Here is an 18,502-nt window from a genome sequence, read left to right on the forward strand (position 1 = left end):
GGTGGAAGTCTCTCTCATGAGAATGAGGGCAGCAGTGGTGTTCACCTTGTTCACCTGTATATCCCCAGTATCTTGTACAGTGCCTTGTACATAGCAGACACTCTCTTGCTGAATGAATGAGAATCCAGATAAGATAGGCCAATCATTGTTAGAGGCACAGACCTGAGTCAGTGGGTGTTCCATGTTCAGGGATATGAATTGGCAATTTGTTTTATTTTACTAATTTGCCTCTGTGTATATTCCTCGCAGTGTTATAACTTGAGTGACAATATAATTTATCATGTGTTGTATTTATAGACATAAAATAGTTTTATTCAAAAAATTTTTCAAAAGATTCTGAAGTAAACGTCAGTGGATTAAAATAAATGGATCACCTGTACATTACAAAAATTAGTAAATACTCTGTTGTTGTTGTTGTTGTTTGTGGAGACAGAGTCTTGCTCTGTCACCCAGGCTGGAGTGCAGTGGCACGATCTTGGCTCACTGCAACCTCTACCTCCTGGGTTCAAGTGATTCTCCTGCCTCAGCCTCCTGAGTTGCTGGGATTACAGGCGAGTGTTACCACGCCTGGCTAATTTTTGTATTTTTAGTGGAGACGAGGTTTCACCATGTTGGTCAGGCTGCTCTAGAACTCCTGACCTCGTGATCCGCCCACCTCGGCCTCCCAAAGTGCTGGGCTTACAGGTGCGTGAGCCACCGTGGCTGGCCTCTTTTTTTTTCCCTTGGTTTAAGACAGAGTCTTGCTCTGTCTGTCGTCCAAGCTGGAGTGCAATGGTCTGCACATGGCTCACTGCAGCCTCCACCTCCCAAGCTCAGGTGATCCCAATACCTCAGCCTCTCCAGTATCTAGGACTACAGGCGTGCACCAACAAACCCGGCTAATTTTTTTTGTTTGGTTTTGTTTTTTAATAGAGATGGGGTTTTGCCATGTTGCCCAGGCTTGTCTGGAACTCCTGGGCTCAAGCGATCCGCTTTCCTCCTCCTTCAGAAGTGCTGAGATTACACTTGTGAGCTATCACACCAGGCTGTAAATATCCTTGATACATTTTTATCATGTGTCTATTGTGATGCCTTGTGACTCTTTAAACTTTTTTTGCTATGTCTTTTTATTTATTTTTTTATTTTAATAGATTTTTGGGGAACAGGTGGTGTTTGGTTATATGAATAAGTTCCTTAGTGGTGATTTCTGAGATTTTAGTGCACCCATCACCCGAGCAGTGTACACTGTACCCAATGTGTAGTCTTTTATCCCTCACCCCCCTCCCACCCTTTCTCCCAAGCCTCAAAGTCCATTGTATTATTTTTAGGCCTTTGCATCTTCATAGCTTAGCTGCCACTTATGAGTGAGAACTTACGGTGTTTGGTTTTCTACTCCTGAGTTGCTTCACTTAGAGTAATGATCTCCCGTTCCATCCAGGTTGCTGCAAATGCCATTATTTCATTTCTTTTTATGGCTGAGAGTATTCCATGGTATATATACACCACAGTTTCTTCAATCATTTGTTGACTGGTAGGTACTTGGCTGGCTCCATGTTTTTGCAATTGCAAATATAAACGTGTGTGCTACTGTCTTTTTCATATAATGACTTCTTTTCCTCTGGGAAGATACCCAGTAGTGGGATTGCTGGATCAAATGGTAGTTTTAGTTCTTTTTTTTTTGAGACAGAGTCTCCCTCTGTCGCCCAGGCTGGAGTGCAGTGGTGCGATCTCGGCTCACTGCAACTTCTGCCTCCCAGGTTCAAGCAATTTTTTGCTTCAGCCTCCCGAGTAGCTGGGATTACAGGTGCCCGCCACCATACCCTGCTAATTTTTGTATTTTTGGTAGAGACGGGGTTTCGCCATGTTGGCCAGGCTGGTCTTGAACTCCTGGCCTCCTGATCCACCTGCCTCGGCCTCCCAAAGTGTTGGGATTACAGGCGTGAGCCACCACTCCCAGCCTTACTTTTAGTTCTTTAAGGAACATTCACACTGTTTTCCATAGCGGCTGTATTAGTTTACTTTCCTGCCAGCAGTGTGTTTCCTTTTTACCACATCCACACCAACATCTATTTTTTTTTTATTTTTTGATTATGACCATCTTGCAGGAGTGAGGTGGTACTGTATTGTGGTTTTGATTTGTATTTCCCTGATCATTAGTGATGTTGAGCATTTTTTCATCTGTTTGTTGTCCATTTGTGTATCTTCTTTTGAGAATTGTCTGTTCATGTCCTTAGGTCCACTTTCTGATGTGATTGTTTTTTTCTTGCTGATTTGTCTGAGTTCTTTGTAGATTCTGGATGTTAGTTCTTTGTCAGATGTTTAGATTGTGAAGATTTTCTCCCTCTCTGTGGGTTGTCTGTTTACTCTGCTGATTGTTTATTTTGCTGTGCAGAAGCTTTTTAGTTGAATTAAGTCCCATCTATTTTTCTTTGTTTTTGTTGCATATGCTTTTTGGTTCTTGGTCATGAAGTCTTTGCCTAAGCCAGTGTCTCAAAGGGTTTTTCTGATGTTATCTTCTAGAATTTTTATGGTTTCGGTCTTAGATTTAATTAAGTGTTTGGTCCATCTTGAGTTGATCCAGTTTCATTCTCCTGCACATGGCTTGCCAATTAGCCCAGCACCATTTGTTAAATAAGGTGTCCTTTCCCCACTTTGTTTTTGTTTGCTTTGTTGAAGATCAGTTGGCTGTAAGTATTTGACTTTATTTCTGGGTTCTTTATTCTGTTCCATTGGTCTATGTGCCTATTTTTATACCAGTACCATGCTGTTTTGGTGACTATGGCCTTATAGTATAGTTTGAAGTTGGGTAATGTGATGCCTCCAGATTTGTTCTTTTTGCTTAGTCTTGCTTTGGCTATGTGGGCTCTTTTTTGGTTCCATATGAATTTTGGGTTATTTTTTTCTAGTTCTCTGAAGAATGATGGTGGTGTTTTGATGGGAATTGCATTGAATTTGTACATTGTTTTTGACAGTATGGTCATTTTCACAATATTGATTCTACGTATCCATGAGCATGGGATGTGTTTCCATTTGATTGTGTCATCTGTGATTTCTCTCAGCAGTGTTTTGTAGTTTTTCTTGTAGAGGTCTCTCACCTCCTTAGGTACATTCCTAAGCTTTTTTTTTTTGCAACTATTTGTAAAGGGGTTGAGTTCTTGATTTGATTCTCAGCTTGGTTGTTTTGGTGTATAGCAGAGCTACTGATTTGTGTACATTAATTTTGTATCCTGAAACTTTGCTGAATTTATCAGTTCTAGGAGCTTTTTGGAAGAATCTTTAGGGGTTTCTTGGTATATGATCATGTCATCAGCAAACGGTGACAGTTTGACTTCCTGTCTACTGATTTGGATGGCCTTTATTTCTTTCTCTTGTTTGATTGCTTCGGCTATGACTTCCAATATGTTGAATAGAAATGATGAGAGTGGGCATCCTTGTCTTGTTCCAGTTCTCAGGGGAATGCTTTCAACTTTTCCCCATTCAGAATTATGTTGGCTTTGGGTATGTCATAGATGCCTTTTATTACATTAAGTTATGTCCCTTCTATACTGATTTTGCTGAGGGTTTCAATTGTAAAGGGATGCTGGATTTTGTCAAATGTTTTTTCTGCATCTATTGAGATGATCATGTGATTTTTAAATTTTTAATTGTGTTTATATGGTGACTTAACATTGACTTGGGTATTTTAAACTATCCCTGCATCCTGGTATGAAACCCAGTTGATCATGGTGGGTTATCTTTTTGATGTGTTGTTGGATTCAGTTTGCTAGTATTTTGTTAAGGATTTTTGCATTTATATTAATCAGGGATTTTTTTGTTTTGTTATGTTTTTTGTTGGTTCTTTGTTGTTGTTGTTGTTATGTCCTTTCCTGGTTTTGGCATTAGAGTGATACTAGCTTCTTAGAATGATTTAGGAAGGATTCCCTCTTTCTCTATCTTGCGGAATAGTGTCAATAGGATTGGTACCAATTTTTCCTTGAATGTCTGATAAAATTAACTGTGAATCCACCTGGTCCTGGACTTTTTTTTGTTGCCAATTTTTAAATTACCATTTCAGTGTCACTGTTTGTTACTCGTCTGTTCAGAGTTTCTGTTTCTTCCTGGTTTAATCTAGCTGGGTTTTATATTTTCAGGAATGTATCCATCTCCTCTAGGTTTTCTAGTTTATGTGTATAAAGGTGTTCATAGTTGACTTGAATAATCTTTTGTATTTCTGTGGTATCAGTTGGGGTATCTCTTGTGTCAGTTCTGACTGAGCTTATTGGATCTTCTCCTTGTCTTGGTTAATCTCACTAATTGTATTTATCTTTTTAAAGAACCAGCTTTTTGTTTCATTTATCTTTTGTATTTATTTTTTGTTTGAGTTTCATTTAGTTCTGCTTTGATCTTTGTTATTTCTTCTGCTGGGTCTGGGTTTGGTTTGTTCTTATTTTTACAGTTCCTTGAGATGTGACCTTAGATTGTGTATTTGTTCTCTTTAAGACTTTTCAATGTAGGCATTTAAGCATTTGAACTTACCCCTTAGCACTGCCTTTGGTTGTATCCCACAAGTTTTGCTAGGTTGTGTCACTATTGTTCAATTCAAAGAATTTTAAAATTTCCGTCTTGATTTCATTGTTGACCGAGTGATCATGCAGGAGCAGGTTATTTAATTTTTATGTTTTTGCATGGTTTTGAGGGTTACTTTTTGGAGTTGATTTCCAATTTTATTCTACTGTGGTCTGAAAGAGTACCTGACATAGTTCTGATTTTCTTAAATTTACTGAAACTTGTTTTGTGGCCTATCATGTGGCCTATCTTGGAGAATGTTACATGTGCTGATGAATAGAATGCATATTCTGCAGTTGTTGGATAAAATGTTCTATAAATATCTGTTAAGTCCTTTTGTTTTAAGTTATAGTTTAAGTCCATTGTTTCTTTGTTGACTTTCTGTCTTGATGACCTGTCTAGTGCTGTCAGTGGACTATTAAAGTCCCCCACTATTATTGTGTCGCTGTCTATCTCATTTCTTAGGTCTAGTGTTTTATATGTTTGGGAGCTCTGGTGTTAGGTGCATATATATTTAGGATTGTGATATTTTTCTGTTGGACTAGTCCTTTTATCATTATATAATGCCCCTCTTTGTCTTTTTAAACTACTGTTGCTTTAACATTTTTTTTTTCTGATAAAAGAATAGCTACTCCTGCTTGCTTTTTGTGTCCTCTTGCATGGAATATCTGTTTCACCCCTTTACCTTAAGTTTATGTGAGTCCTTATGTGTTAGGTGAGCCTCTTGACAGCAGATACTTGGTGAATTCTTTTCCATTCTGCCATTCAGTTATCTTTCCAGTGGAGCCATTTACATTCAGTTAGCGTTGAGATGTGAGGTACTATTCTATTCATTGTGCTATGAATACACAACATGAAAATTAATATGAAAAACCTTGTGGGTTTTTTCATTATGTTATTGTTATATAGTTACTGCTTTAAGGAGGTTATATTTTGGTGTATTTCGAGGATTTGTTTCAAAATTTATATCTCCTTTTAGCAGTTATTGTAGTGCTGGCTTGGTATTGGCAAATTATCTCATTATTTGTCTTAAAAAGATGGTATATTTTCTTCATTTATGGAGTTTAGTTTTGCTGGATATAAAATTCTTGGCTGATAATCGTTTTGTTTAAGGAGGCTAAGGAGAGGCTCCCCCCAGTCCCTTCTAGCTTGTAGTGTTTCTGCTGAGAAATCTGCTGTTAATCTGTTAGGTTTTTCTTGATAGGTTACCTGGTACTTTTGCCTCACAGCTCTTAAGATTCTTTCCTTCGTCTTTAGATAACGTGATGACTATGTGCCTAAGTGATGATCTTTTTGCAATAAATTTCCCAGGTGTTCTTTGAGCTTCTCATATTTGGATGTCTAGATCTCTAGCAAGGCCAGGGAAGTTTTCCTCAATTATTCCCTCAATATGTTTTTCAAACTTTCAGATTTCTCTTCTTCCTCAGTAACACCAGTTATTCGTAGGATTGGCCATTTAACATAATCCCAAACTTCTCAGAGGCTTTTTCTTTTTGTTTTTAATTCTTTTTTTGTCTTTGTTGGATTGGGTTAATTTGAAAGTCTTGTCTTTGAGCTCTGAAGTTCTTTCTTCTACTTGTTTGATTATATTGCTTAGACTTTTGAGTGTATTTTGCATTTCTCTAAGTGTGTTTTTCATTTTCAGAAGTTGTGATTATTTTTTATTTATGCTATTTCACTGAAGATTTTGTCCTTCCTATCTTGTATCATTTTTATGATTTTATTAAATTGGACTTTACCATTCTCTGGTGCCTCCTTGATTAGCTTAATAATCAACCTTCTGAATTCTTTTTGTGGCAATTCAGAGATTTCTTCTTGTTTTGAATCCATTGCTGTTGAGGTAGTGTGATCTTTTGGGGTTGTTAAAGAACCTTGTTTTGTCTTATGACCCAGAATTGTTTTTCTGGTTCTTTCTCATTTGGGTATACTATGTCCCAGGGAAGATCTGGGGCCCAAAGGCTGCTATTCATATTCTTTTGTCCCATGAGGTGCTCCCTTGATGTGGTACTCTCTCCCTTCCCCTAGGGATGTGGCTTTCTGAGAGCCAAACTGCAGTGATTGTTTTTCTCTTCCGGATCTAGTCACCCTGCAGATACCGGGCTCTGGGTTGGTACTGGGGAGTGTCTGCAGAGTTCTGCGATGTGAACCATCTTCAGGTCTCTTAGCTGTAGATACCAGCACCTGCTCTCGTGGTGGGAGGCGAGTGACATGGGCTCTGTGAGGGTGCTTAATTGTGGTTTTGTTCATTGTGCTAGTTTTGTGTTGGTTGGCCTCCAGCCAATAGGTGGCGCTGTCAAGAGAGCATCAGCTGTGGTGGTATAGGGAGGACTGGGTGGTGTGCGGGGCCCTAGAGCTCCCAAGAGATTATGTGCTTTGTCTTTGGAGTTTTTCAGCTGTCCCCTGGGGCCTGCAGCAGCAATCCGCTTCCTTCAAAGGCTCTGTGGATTGTCTTGGCTTTCCTGGTATGTTCCTGCAGTAGTTCTTGGAGCAGAAGTTCACCAGGTGAGTCTCCGCCGGCTGCTCTGTCCGTGAGCGGGAGCTGCAGGCTAGTCCTGTCTTCCTGTCCGCCATTTTCCTTGTGACGCTCAAGAATGTTTTTCCCCCAACATGGGTTTGTTTCTGAGCTTCTCATGAAAGTCCACACTTCTTAAAAGTTGCATTTTCAGTTAATACATTTGAGATTATTGACATATGGATTTTATTCTTCTGTAAGCCATCGTTTTATTGTTGAAAAAGATTATTGGTACTAAGGTAGCTAGCTTATGAGTTCAGGGCAACTAGTGCTAAAGGGAGGATATTTTGTTGTTTTTTTAATGAGATATGAAGTATTATAGCTCAAATATTTTCATAAGAACTATCTTTCTAAACCTGTATTTAGAATACCTATATTCGACAGATAATTTTGCAAGACAAAAAAGTTGTCAAATAAATTACCTTTTTCATTCTTTTGAATCTTTTGCTAAATTTAGATGCTGTAACCATTTTGTCTTTATCCAATTAAAAATAGAAGCGCTATGAAATTATTCTTTCCACCATTTGAGATATTCCAAAGTGCACTTACTGAATTTCAAAATTACTGTACATTTCTCTATATATTCCATTTTTGTCTGTCACTTGATTTTTTTAGAGGTTAATTTCACTGTATGCTTACTTGCAAGCTTTGATTTCAACAATTGCAGTTTGCCAAGAGGTTCAAAAGCTGACTTTTCAAAAAACAGTTCTGTTTGTTGAAAGTTTTGATCAAAATTTCCAGCTGATTTTGAACAAAATGTAACCCAATCTTAGAGGTCTCACCACCCCCCCCCCCCCCCCCCCAAAAAAAAAATGGTTCCAGGTCATTTTGCGATGCCTGGATTGGTTTTCAAAGTAGTTTTTGAAGACTAAGTAAGTTGAGTGCCAAAGAGAATGGATACTGCCATGATGAAGTATTTTTAACTTTAATTTGTTCTTCGTTATTGTGTATGTGAAAACCTGTATTTGTACTAACATCACAGTAACAAATAATGTTCCTCATTGAGCTTTTACGGTATTATTAACCGTAGTGTTTAACCTTTTAAGGCAGGTTTCAGCAAACCTTTTCTGTAAGGGGTCAGACAATAAATATTTTGTGCTTTCTGGGCCAAAGCTATTTATTGCAACTCACGTCTGCCTTGGTAGCCTTAAAGTAGCTATAGACAGTATGCAAACAAATAAGTGTGGCTATATACCAGTAAAACTTTATTTATGGAGACTGAATTGTGAATTTTATATACTTTTCATATATCACAAAGCATTCAACTTTCGATCTTCTTCCAACCACTGAAAACTGTAAAAACCATTCTTACCTTGCAGGCCATGCCAAAACAGGTGACAGGGCAGACCAATTTGTTGACCCTTGTTCCACGAGTTGGATGTAAAAAATAGAACTACTAATGGAACTGGTCTCCTATTTGAAAGCTGGCACGATCTAATTGCCTGTAAAGTTCTTGCAAGCTGAAAGAGCCAATATTTAACTGCTGTTATGTGTCTTTTTTATGTTCAGGAGAACTTTAAGGGGAAAAACTGGCATAATTATTTTAGAATAGTCATTTGATCTAAATGAAAAGTCATGCTTTAGAAAGAAATGTGAATACTACAGTTTTATAAATGCAAATTCTGTGATTGCATCTAAGAATCAGTTGTCTTTGGGTACTGTCTTCTTAATAATAATAAAAAAAGGTGGATGTGGATATTTTTTCAGATGTCTTCTGGTTTTCATGCACCCACTGATAGGACCCCAGTCCCCAGGGTGGATGGCAAATATGGAGAGATGTGCAAATTACTATTTACTATTAACTTTCTTGAGAAACGGAAATGTAGTACTTATTAAATCTGCATTTTTATTTTTTAGTTCATTGCTCCTAGAATGGCTTGTAGAATACAAACAAAACAATAAAATAGTTGTGAATTTACATTGTACATGACAGAATCATTATAGTACGAGCTGTCAGACTAATATTCTATGTGATTGCTTCCCATGTGATGCCAGCATGCTTTCTTCCATCAGTGTGCTGTAGAGGGAGCTATTAGTTACCTTGGACGTGGAAAGGGCCCAGAAAATAGGTGGTTTATTCCTGGTTGACTTTCAGAGTTAACAACACATTGAAGTGTGAATTCTATTCACTGTGTGTGTGTCTTGCATGCTGCTAGATGAGATGGTGACAGAAGCAAGACATACAAAAAAGAGGTTATTAAACTCAAACTGGCTTAATGCAATAATGAATCATAATATTTAATTAAAAATGAAAAATACAAAGACAAAACCAGATTGGACACTGAGACAGCAGTTGTAAGCCAAGACTATTTTAGGCAAACCAAGACATATGGTTGTCCTGTTTAAATCCATAAAATTAAGCTTTTCTGTAACTTGAATAGTTCTACTCTTTCCTTTTCCCATTTTGGTCAGCAAAGTAGCCCCCTATTAGGTTTCTGCAGTAGTCTTAGATCCACTTAGATCTGTGATATCCCCATTCTTATTCTGCACACTACATTTACACAGCCCCCTATGTGAACTATTGAGACCCAGTTATGGTCATGTCTGTCTGCTGCTGAAAACCCAGCATGGACCACCCAGGAATGCCACTAATGGCCCTGTAACTATTGCGTGCACCAAAATCATCAGTGTGTGAGGGTAGTTGCAGATTTCTGGTTCCCTCCTAGAGATTGGTATTCAGTAAGTCTTGGGAAAGCCCTGGTGCATCAAAGTTGAGTCTCTGTCCATCTCATTACTTCGTCACCTGCTGCCTCCCCCCCACCCCCCGTCCCTGTCTCATGGTCCATCCAGCTGTTGTAGGTCCGCAATGTCCTGTTTAGTGAATCTATCTTTTTCCCCACATTTTTCCCACAGCTAAGGAGCTGCTGTTGTACATCTTTCTGTTGAAATTAAATTTATTGCTCTTTGATTCCATTTCTCTGTAGCTGAGCATCTTGTGTGATAGCAGGGTCTAGGTCTCAGATCATCTGTATTCTTAACCTGATGCCTGAAACTTGTGGTTACTGTTGAGTGATGGTATAAGATTCAGGGTTAACAATCTTTCCATTAGTTTCTCTTGTCATGAACTGAAAGTTCAATGAATTAAAGTAGGATTTGTGTAGTCACTTCATTGTATGTATCAAGTTCTGCCTGTAAAACTTCAGTTTTCTCCAGGATCAATCAGTGTGGTAATTTTAAATTTCATACTTTAAAAATTGAACTTTAGAACGGGCAAAAATGCCTCCTAAACATTTACAACTTCTGCTGTATTTTGAATTAAAATAGCAACTGTGTCTCCCTACCGCCAGGGTAGGGCTCAACAAACGAAAGCTGAAAGGTGCTGGAAGCCGCCTGCGCTTTGGGGATGTAGAGTCAGGAACAACTGGCAGGAGGTCTGTAGCTGATCCTGCATGTTGGGATTGCCGTAAGGCTGGTTAGAAAAAAGACCTGCGAAAACTTTCCTGGGGGTTTTTGCCGTTGCTTTCACATGTCCCGTAATTGAAATTAAGAACTGCTGGCGATTAATGACCAGTGTTGAAATGGGAAAATATTACTTGCTTGTGCTTTTGCTTATAAATATTGAAGTTTAGTAAAATTTAACCATAGTTACATATGATTCTGTGAAATTAGGTAGGCTTTTCAAGAAAAATGTGAGCAATGTAAGGCAGGGTATTTTTGGGCATGGTTGCTTATTGTATTAAGCTCTTGAACAGTGTCTGATAAATAGTAGTGTCTGACAATATTTGTTGAATGAGTGAACTCATGGTAACATAACTCCAGTATGGCAGACTGATTCTTGGTGCTTTTTTTCCAATGGCAAACTTTTATAGAAATTGGAGAGTTTTGTAAAGACTTTTAAAAAGTTGTCAGAATTACCTATGATATCCTTTCCTAGATAATCAATTTGGAAACAATTGCCAGTACCTTAAGCCAGATATATGCCTCCTGTTACAGTGTTGAAAATGTTCGTTTGACAAATGCAACAGTGACCAGGCGCGTGAGAACAGTGTACAGCTTCTTGTGTAGAAAAACAACAATGAAGGTCTTCGAGACAGGAGAGAGTCTGCACTGCATCACAGCCGATCCGAAAGTTCGATTCCATGAAAAGGCAAATATTTTGGTCAGGAGAGGAATTCTTCCTAGGGAGTATTAGCACAGTGTATTTTTAGTTGTGTGGCTATTTATAGCTGCCCGATGACTTGCATCTTAGTCTTTATTTGGTTTTCAGGACATGCTAAGGATTGAGGGTCGTGGGCCTCAATTAGACGCAGTTGTACTCGGTTGCCTGGAGGCTTCTCTGTGAAGCCTGGTGGGACACCTGCTGGCCAGTTTGGCCTTTCTTTAGTGAAGGTGATAGAGACAAGGGCAGAAAGTCATTGTATTTATAGGATATTCGAAGCTTATCTTGTTTACTTTGTTAATAATACTTGAGTCATTTTTTTCTAAACATTCTTCTTTGCATAGCAGCAAAGATTAAAAAGATAAGTAATGTAATATATTAGGCCCTAGTTGTCCTTCACCTGTTCTTGTAGAGCCGATACTTTTTTCTTGATCAAATTTTAGGTTTAATCATATTTAGCTTAGAAGAGTGGTCTGTCTTAAGACTATTCTGATTATTTAGGGACATCTAGATGAAACTTTTTTTTGCCTTAGTCCATCGTTTCTCTTTTAAATTCCTAAAGGCAGGAATGAGTGTTTCTTAAAACCAACATGTATAAAGCAACATTTTAGGCAAACTGGGATGAGGAAAAACATATTGAAGGGGGCTTCATAATGGTGTTGGAGCCTGTTAAAAATGTGGAATGAAAAGCCAATTATGAAAACAGATAGTACTGACTTTTGGCAAAATGAGTCTTTGTGAAAACATACCTTAATGATGATCTGACAAGTGCACGTGCTTTTTGGGGTGAACAGAATTATGAACAGGAGAGTACAGACACTAAGGTCACTGCTGAGCAGCGTGATAATTCATGTACTATGTTCTTTTCAAAGATTAACCATCTTAAGTCTTTTTTATGTTACTGAGTTATATGGGGGAAGGTGTTAAAATAAGTGCTCTTATTTTCTTTCTCCACTGCTTTTGCACAAAAACTTGACTGTTTGAAGAATAGTGTCCATTCAGTTTATTTTTTATTTTTAAGATCAAGTGTCCCCCAAACTGGTCATGCCAGGAAAAAAAAATCTCTTCCTTCCAAATTTCAGCATGTCAGGAAATTCTTATTTTGCACCTGTTAAGTGCCAGGCACTTGAAAGTTCAAGGGACATAGCGGGGAAACAATACTAATGAACTTCTGCCTTCATGAAGCTCATGTGTAGACCACAAACACGGAAATAAAACGCAGTGTGTTTGATGGTGAGATGGTGTGAAGTGCTCAGGATAAAACAGGAGGCAAGGAAGGGGATAGAATCGGGGGGAAGGGGGGGGGGGGGGGGGGGGCAGTTCCAGCCCTACCACTAACTAGAGTGGATTAGCTGGGCTGGGTGACTTCATTTAACTCTGGAACCTGTTTTCTCATTACTGGGTTGGCAAAAATAATACATGTTCAGCCTACTTTGTAGAGTTTTGTGGGTAAGAGGAATATTAGTAGTAGTAACAAGGGCCTTGTAAGTGCACACAGGATAACTGTATTTGCTTATTGAATCTTCACAATAATGCTTCACGCTAATTGCCAGTATCACAATTCGTTCCCTGATTAATTCAGCAAATACTTGTTGAGTGTCTTCTAGGCGCGAGTGATATTGCTAGATTTTAGATAGACAAAACTCTGTTCTCATTCTAGTTGAGCTATGATTGAAGAGATGTAGTGCCTTATACCTTTCACTATTGCTGTGTATTTTATCTTTAAATGTTCAGTTTGGTGACCTTTTGTCAATTAACTAGAAAAGTTGATGTTTTAGCAAAAAAAGTTTATAGTTTCAATAGAGCTTGTGGTAGGGAACTCATGGTGGTTTTATTTTCCTATTACTTACTCTTGGGACTATTTAAACTAGTAATTTTGTTTATTCTATAAGTTTCTTAATTTTAAAAGTATTCATAGAGTTCTTTTCCTTGTAAGAATGCTACTGTATAGCCCTAAAGTTTATGATGGTTCAGAAGAACTTTGGATGTAATACATTTCGTGATGACAATGTAGATCAAGAAATAGAAATGAAATATGCCATTTGGTAATTGAAAGCATATAGTTAGCTTGTGAAAGCCACACGCTAGAATTTATCTAAGTTGATGAAATGCTGACTGGTGAATAAGGTAAATCTTTCTCCATTTGGGTGAGTAGAATGGAGGGATCCATATAATTTGGATACTTAACAAAAATTTTCAAGAGTTAAAAAATTTGAAAAAATGTATAATTTACATTAGCCAGTACAGAGTTCTTAACTAACAAGCAGAAAATCCAGGAGTACTGCTCATTTCAAAAAAGTTTTTGATTTCCAGGGGAAATACAATGGCACCGAGGCACATGGCAGTGACTAATTAAAACTGAGCACTAGAGTCTGTGGCTCTTGACTGACTGGGATTTTGATTTAATCTTACTGCCTGCAAGATTTGGGAGCTTACTTGGGTGGGCATAATTACTACAGATTGGCCTACTCGTTCCCTCTCAGAGCCAGAAGACGTGGATGTCTTATTTAGGAGAAAGTAGTAGCTCTGTGCTAGTTCTGTAACCTGGGCCAAAGTTACCTTTAGTTTTCCCATCTGTAAAATGGACATAACAGCAGGGTGGTGAGAATCAAATGAGTTAACTGATGATAAAGACTTAACCTAGTGCCTGGCGTGTAGATATACTAGGTACTTGATTATTATTATCTATCATACAGAGCTGAAGGATTGTCATAAAAGAATCATGAGTACTTCACCATATTGGAGAGCTTCTGGGCTGGGAAATGTTTAACTCTCCCTATAGGTTAGGGGTGAGCTTTTGACGTCTTCATTGTGGCAGGCGACATCTGGGACAGCTCCTCTCTTGTGGGTGTAGGAAGCTGGAGTCTGGGGGCTCTCTCTGTTTAAAGATCTTTCGGGAGTAGAAACAGGCGATTTGCTCGGCCGTTTGTGAGGGGATTTTCAGGTGGGCACGAGGACCTGGCTGGAAAGGAACCACCGTTTAATTCTTCACTGCATCGCAGGCACATTGCATCCGCCAGCCCCTTGGTAAAAAGTCTTAACGCAACAATCCCTGATCATGGCTGTGCATTTGTTCATTCAGGCTTTGTCAGCCTCATGTCAGAAGATGCACGTGGCTGTCATTCTTCATGTTTAAACCTGAGAAACTGAACAGTCAAATTTGGGGATTGGTCCAGGGCTGAGGAGTGCTGAATCTACCAGCCCCCAGTTGAGGTTCAAATAAGTGAGGGTGATAATGATACTAACCAAGAACAGTGTGACATTTTACAACCTTTTCTATGTCAGTCCCCTACTTTTATTTATTTATTTTTATAGTGACTTTTTGAAGTAACTAGGCCAGTTGCTTCTTGGTGGTCTGTGTAATTTATTTCTCTCTTCCTTGCTTTTCTGCAAAGCGATGGCTTCCCCTTTGCTCTTAGCAGATAACCTGTTGGGTGACATCTAGGCACCAGGCAGAAATCTCATTTCCCGTTAATGTTTCAACACGTGGATTTAGCATCTACTGATGATCCTTGCTGAATCTTCAGTGGATGTTAAAATCGGAAGATTTTCTAGTCCTGTCGTTCCTTCTGTGGTTACTAGGTGGAACTATTTTGCAAGGAAGAGCTGTCACCAACTGAGGCAAATGATGATTCTTCCCAAAAAGGCAGGGCCAATTCTTTTATTTTTTATTTTTTTAGCCACTTTAGATTTAAACCAAGTTTACATTTCGTGTAAAATCATTGATTATAAGTGAAGATTTAACATTTTTGTGTGCGTATCATTGTGGGTTTATGATTTTTATTTGATGATTCAAATACATTATTTTTGTTTGAACTGTATAATTTTTAGCCAGTGGGAACCCTTTCTCGTGGGTTTCTTTGTACTTTTTTTCTTTTTCTTGAGACAGGGTCTGTCTCTGTCACCCAGGCTAGAGTGCAGTGGCTTAATCACAGCTCACTGCAGCCTCAGGCTCCTGGGTACAAGTGATCCTCCTGCCTCAGTCATTTGAGTAGCTGGACCATAGGCACATGCCACCACGCCCAGCTAATATTTTAATTCTTTGTAGAGAAGAGGTCTTGCTTTGTTGCGCAGGCTGGTCTTGAACTCCTGGCCTTAGGTGATCCTCCTCCTGGGCCTCCCAAAGTGCTGGGATTTTAGGCATGAGTCACCATGCCTGGCTCCTTTGTTCTTTTTGATGTCTGCCCATACTCCCTCATTAGTCTTTTCCTGCTTTTTGACACAGTAAGGTGGCCAAGGCTCACCTTATGTTTCCCCATGTAGTTGATGACAGTAATTCCGTAGCCATTACAGAGCACATGCATATGTCAGGTACTGGTTTGTGCTTTAAAAGAATTACCACATTCAGTCCTCATAACAACCGCGAGGGTAGGTATTCTTATTTTTCCCAGTAAAATGAGGACTTCAAAGTTCAGAGTGCTTAAGAGAGGGTAACATAACTTATCCAAAGCTAAGCTGCTAGATGGCAGAGCATGCATCTGAATCCAGGACTTCCAACTGCGGAACCTCCAAACTGTTGTTCCTCATCACTGTCAGTTTTGGCAGACCTCTTCCTTCTCTTCCTCCTCCTCCTCCTCATTCCGCTCCTCCTCCCTTCCTCTCCCATTTTTAGTACCAAGGATAGCTCTTAAAGTATCTGTTGAATCTGTTCTCAGCTTCATTGCTATGTTGCTTCAGGTGCTGGTTTTTCTTTTAGATTATTGCATCGAGTCTCTGTCTCCTGCCTTTCTTCTTCCAGTATCCACATTCTTGTCAGGAAGATCTTTTAAAAAGGAAAACAAAACAAAACAAAACAAAACACCAGGCAGCTGTCACCTTTGCATACAGAATAGAGCCCGCTGCCATTCGTGTGGCACACTGGCTCCTCACACCTGTCTCCACACCTGCCGCAGCTTCTCCTGCCACGACACAGCACAACTACGTGTGCAGAACAGCATGGCAGGCACCTCTTAGCCGGCCTCATGTGCTTCTGTGCCTTTGCACACCTTGTTTCTTCTTCTTGGGATCCTCTTCCCACTTTGTAAAATTTTGTTTTCCTGGAATTCAGCACAGATGGGCTTCTCTGAAGGTGTTGTCCTGAATCTCTGTGCAGAGGTGAGCTCCTACTCCTGGTGAGCCCCCTTGAAGTGTGTGGACTTTGCACATATGTCCCCGGGGGTGTGGTTCACTGTGCACACACGGCCTCCTCCAGCAGGGCAAGGACCTGAGTCATCTTCGTAGGCTAGTTCTTTCAGTCAGCAGATAAGGTATTGTTAACTCTTGAGACCTGTGTGAGCACACTGATGTCTGGCTCTCCTCACTGGAATTGTCGCTTAGATTCTTATGTAATCTAAGTGATGCCATCTTTCAGGCATGGCTTAGATCCTCTTTAAGATGTTTCCTCATCCCAGTTTCCAGAAAACTCAGCATTCCCAGTTCACATCACCCTGTTCATGTTATGCAGTTTCATACTAGTCATGTATTTACCCCATCAGATGACCGAGTTTGCACTTGAGGGTTCTCCCCAGCACAAAGGACTGTGCACCCCGCAGACTGTGCACCCCGCAGAGTCATTTTTGTTGGTGAAGTGGTGGAGGCGCTTGGTCACCTGGGAGCTCTGTGTGTGTTCCTACTAGTGGTGTCTAGAGAGTGGATAGACGCCAAGTCTTCTACTATAACAGGTGTTTTCAAATGGCAAAATGCTACGCCACCTGGAATAAAATAACCTCATGACACTGCATGAGGAGAAACAAGGTTCCAAGGCCTGGGGGGAATCATGTCCCATTGAGGGCACACAAACCTAGCAGGTAAGTTGTCTCACATCAGTGGCAGCACAAGCAAGGCTGCGTTCCCGGAGTCTGTCATTCCCCCGGGGTGACGTTGAAACAAAAACCAGCCACCCCAGGAGTGTACATGAGGCACCACACACCGATTTAGGTTTGGCCTGTCCTCTTTTGGCCACTTGCCTTAGAAGTGTAAAGAGTTAGGTAAGATTAAAGGAAGAAGTCTGAGGCGGCCCCTGATAATTGTCAGCCAAGACTCATGTTGAGAGTCAGGGCTAAGGTTGGAATTCAACTCAATCCGGTTGTAATTATGAAATATATGAATAGAGTCAATATGAGCTTCCTTATCAAGTGTTGGAATTCTAGAAATAGTCTTATGTCTAGACAAGGTTGCTTTAGGATAAAATGAGAGAAATAATTATTTCCTGGATAATATGCTTCGGATTTTAGATTGACTATATAGATAGATTGGAGGATGCTTTATATAAATTAATAGATCTGCAATGGATTCTAAAAAGAGAACCAATGAAAGCCCAGTATTTTTTTTTCTTTTTTTTTTTTTATTGTACTTTAAGTTCTATAGTACATGTGCACAATGTGCAGGTTTGTTACGTATGTATCCATGTGCCCTGTTGGTGTGCTGCACCCATTAACTCGTCATTTACATTAGGTATATCTCCTAATGCTAAACCTCCCCGCTCCCCTCACCCCACAACAGGCCCTGGTGTGTGATGTTCCCCTTCCTGTGTCCAAGTGATCTCATTGTTCAATTCCCACCTGTGAGTGGGAACAGCAGTGTTTGGTTTTCTGTCCTTGAGATAGTTTGCTGAGAATGATGGTTTCCAGCTTCATCCATGTCCCTACAAAGGACATGAACTCATCCTTTTTTTTTATGGTTGCATAGTATTCCATGGTGTATATGTGCCACATTTTCTTAATCCAGTCTATCATTGATGGGCATTTGGGTTGGTTCCAAGTCTTTGCTATTGTGAATAGTGCCGCAATAAACATACGTACGTGTGCATGTGTGAAAGCCTAGTATTTAACCCTTTCAAGTAAAGTGAAAGATAATTGATCCTTTTCTCTATTAATATCCTCCCATCAAACAGTTCAAAATTTTAATTTTTTTAGAGATGAGTACTTGCTCTGTTGCCCAGGCTGGAGTGCAGTGTTGTGATCAGAGTGTCATGATCACAGCTCACTGCAACCTCGAACTCCTGGGCTCGAGGGACCCCCCCAACCTCATCCTCTGGAGTAGCCAGGATTATAGGCGCATGCCACCACCCAGCTGATTTTTATCAGCCGTGTTTAACCTATTTAAGCCCAGGGTCCCTTCTGGAAGGTGCTAAGAAGGCATAGATCCTCAACCTAGAAAGTTGCAAACATGCACCCACGATTTTTCACACAGTTTTGTGGGTTTTTTTTCTGTTTGGTGGAAGGACCAGGGAAATCACAAATTCATCTGAAAGTTATTTGTGGATCTTTTATCTCAAAAAGTTTTCTTGACCGTAGCCCACAGTTGAAAATGTAGTTTACATCACAATCTACACATAAGCATATAAGTTGAAAAGCTTCATAGAATACTGACCTAACTATGGTCAACAC

General features: G+C 39.6%; 1 protein-coding gene across 3 annotated transcripts in view; it reads left to right on the forward strand.

Annotated features, from left to right (window-relative positions):
• CDYL (chromodomain Y like) overlaps window positions 1–18,502 on the forward strand; it is a 245,141-nt gene that overhangs the window by 128,389 nt on the left and 98,250 nt on the right. The gene's annotated exons all lie outside the window — the stretch shown is intronic.

Source organism: Theropithecus gelada, chromosome 4, assembly GCF_003255815.1.
Source record: "Theropithecus gelada isolate Dixy chromosome 4, Tgel_1.0, whole genome shotgun sequence".
NCBI classification, from domain to species: Eukaryota; Metazoa; Chordata; class Mammalia; order Primates; family Cercopithecidae; genus Theropithecus; species Theropithecus gelada.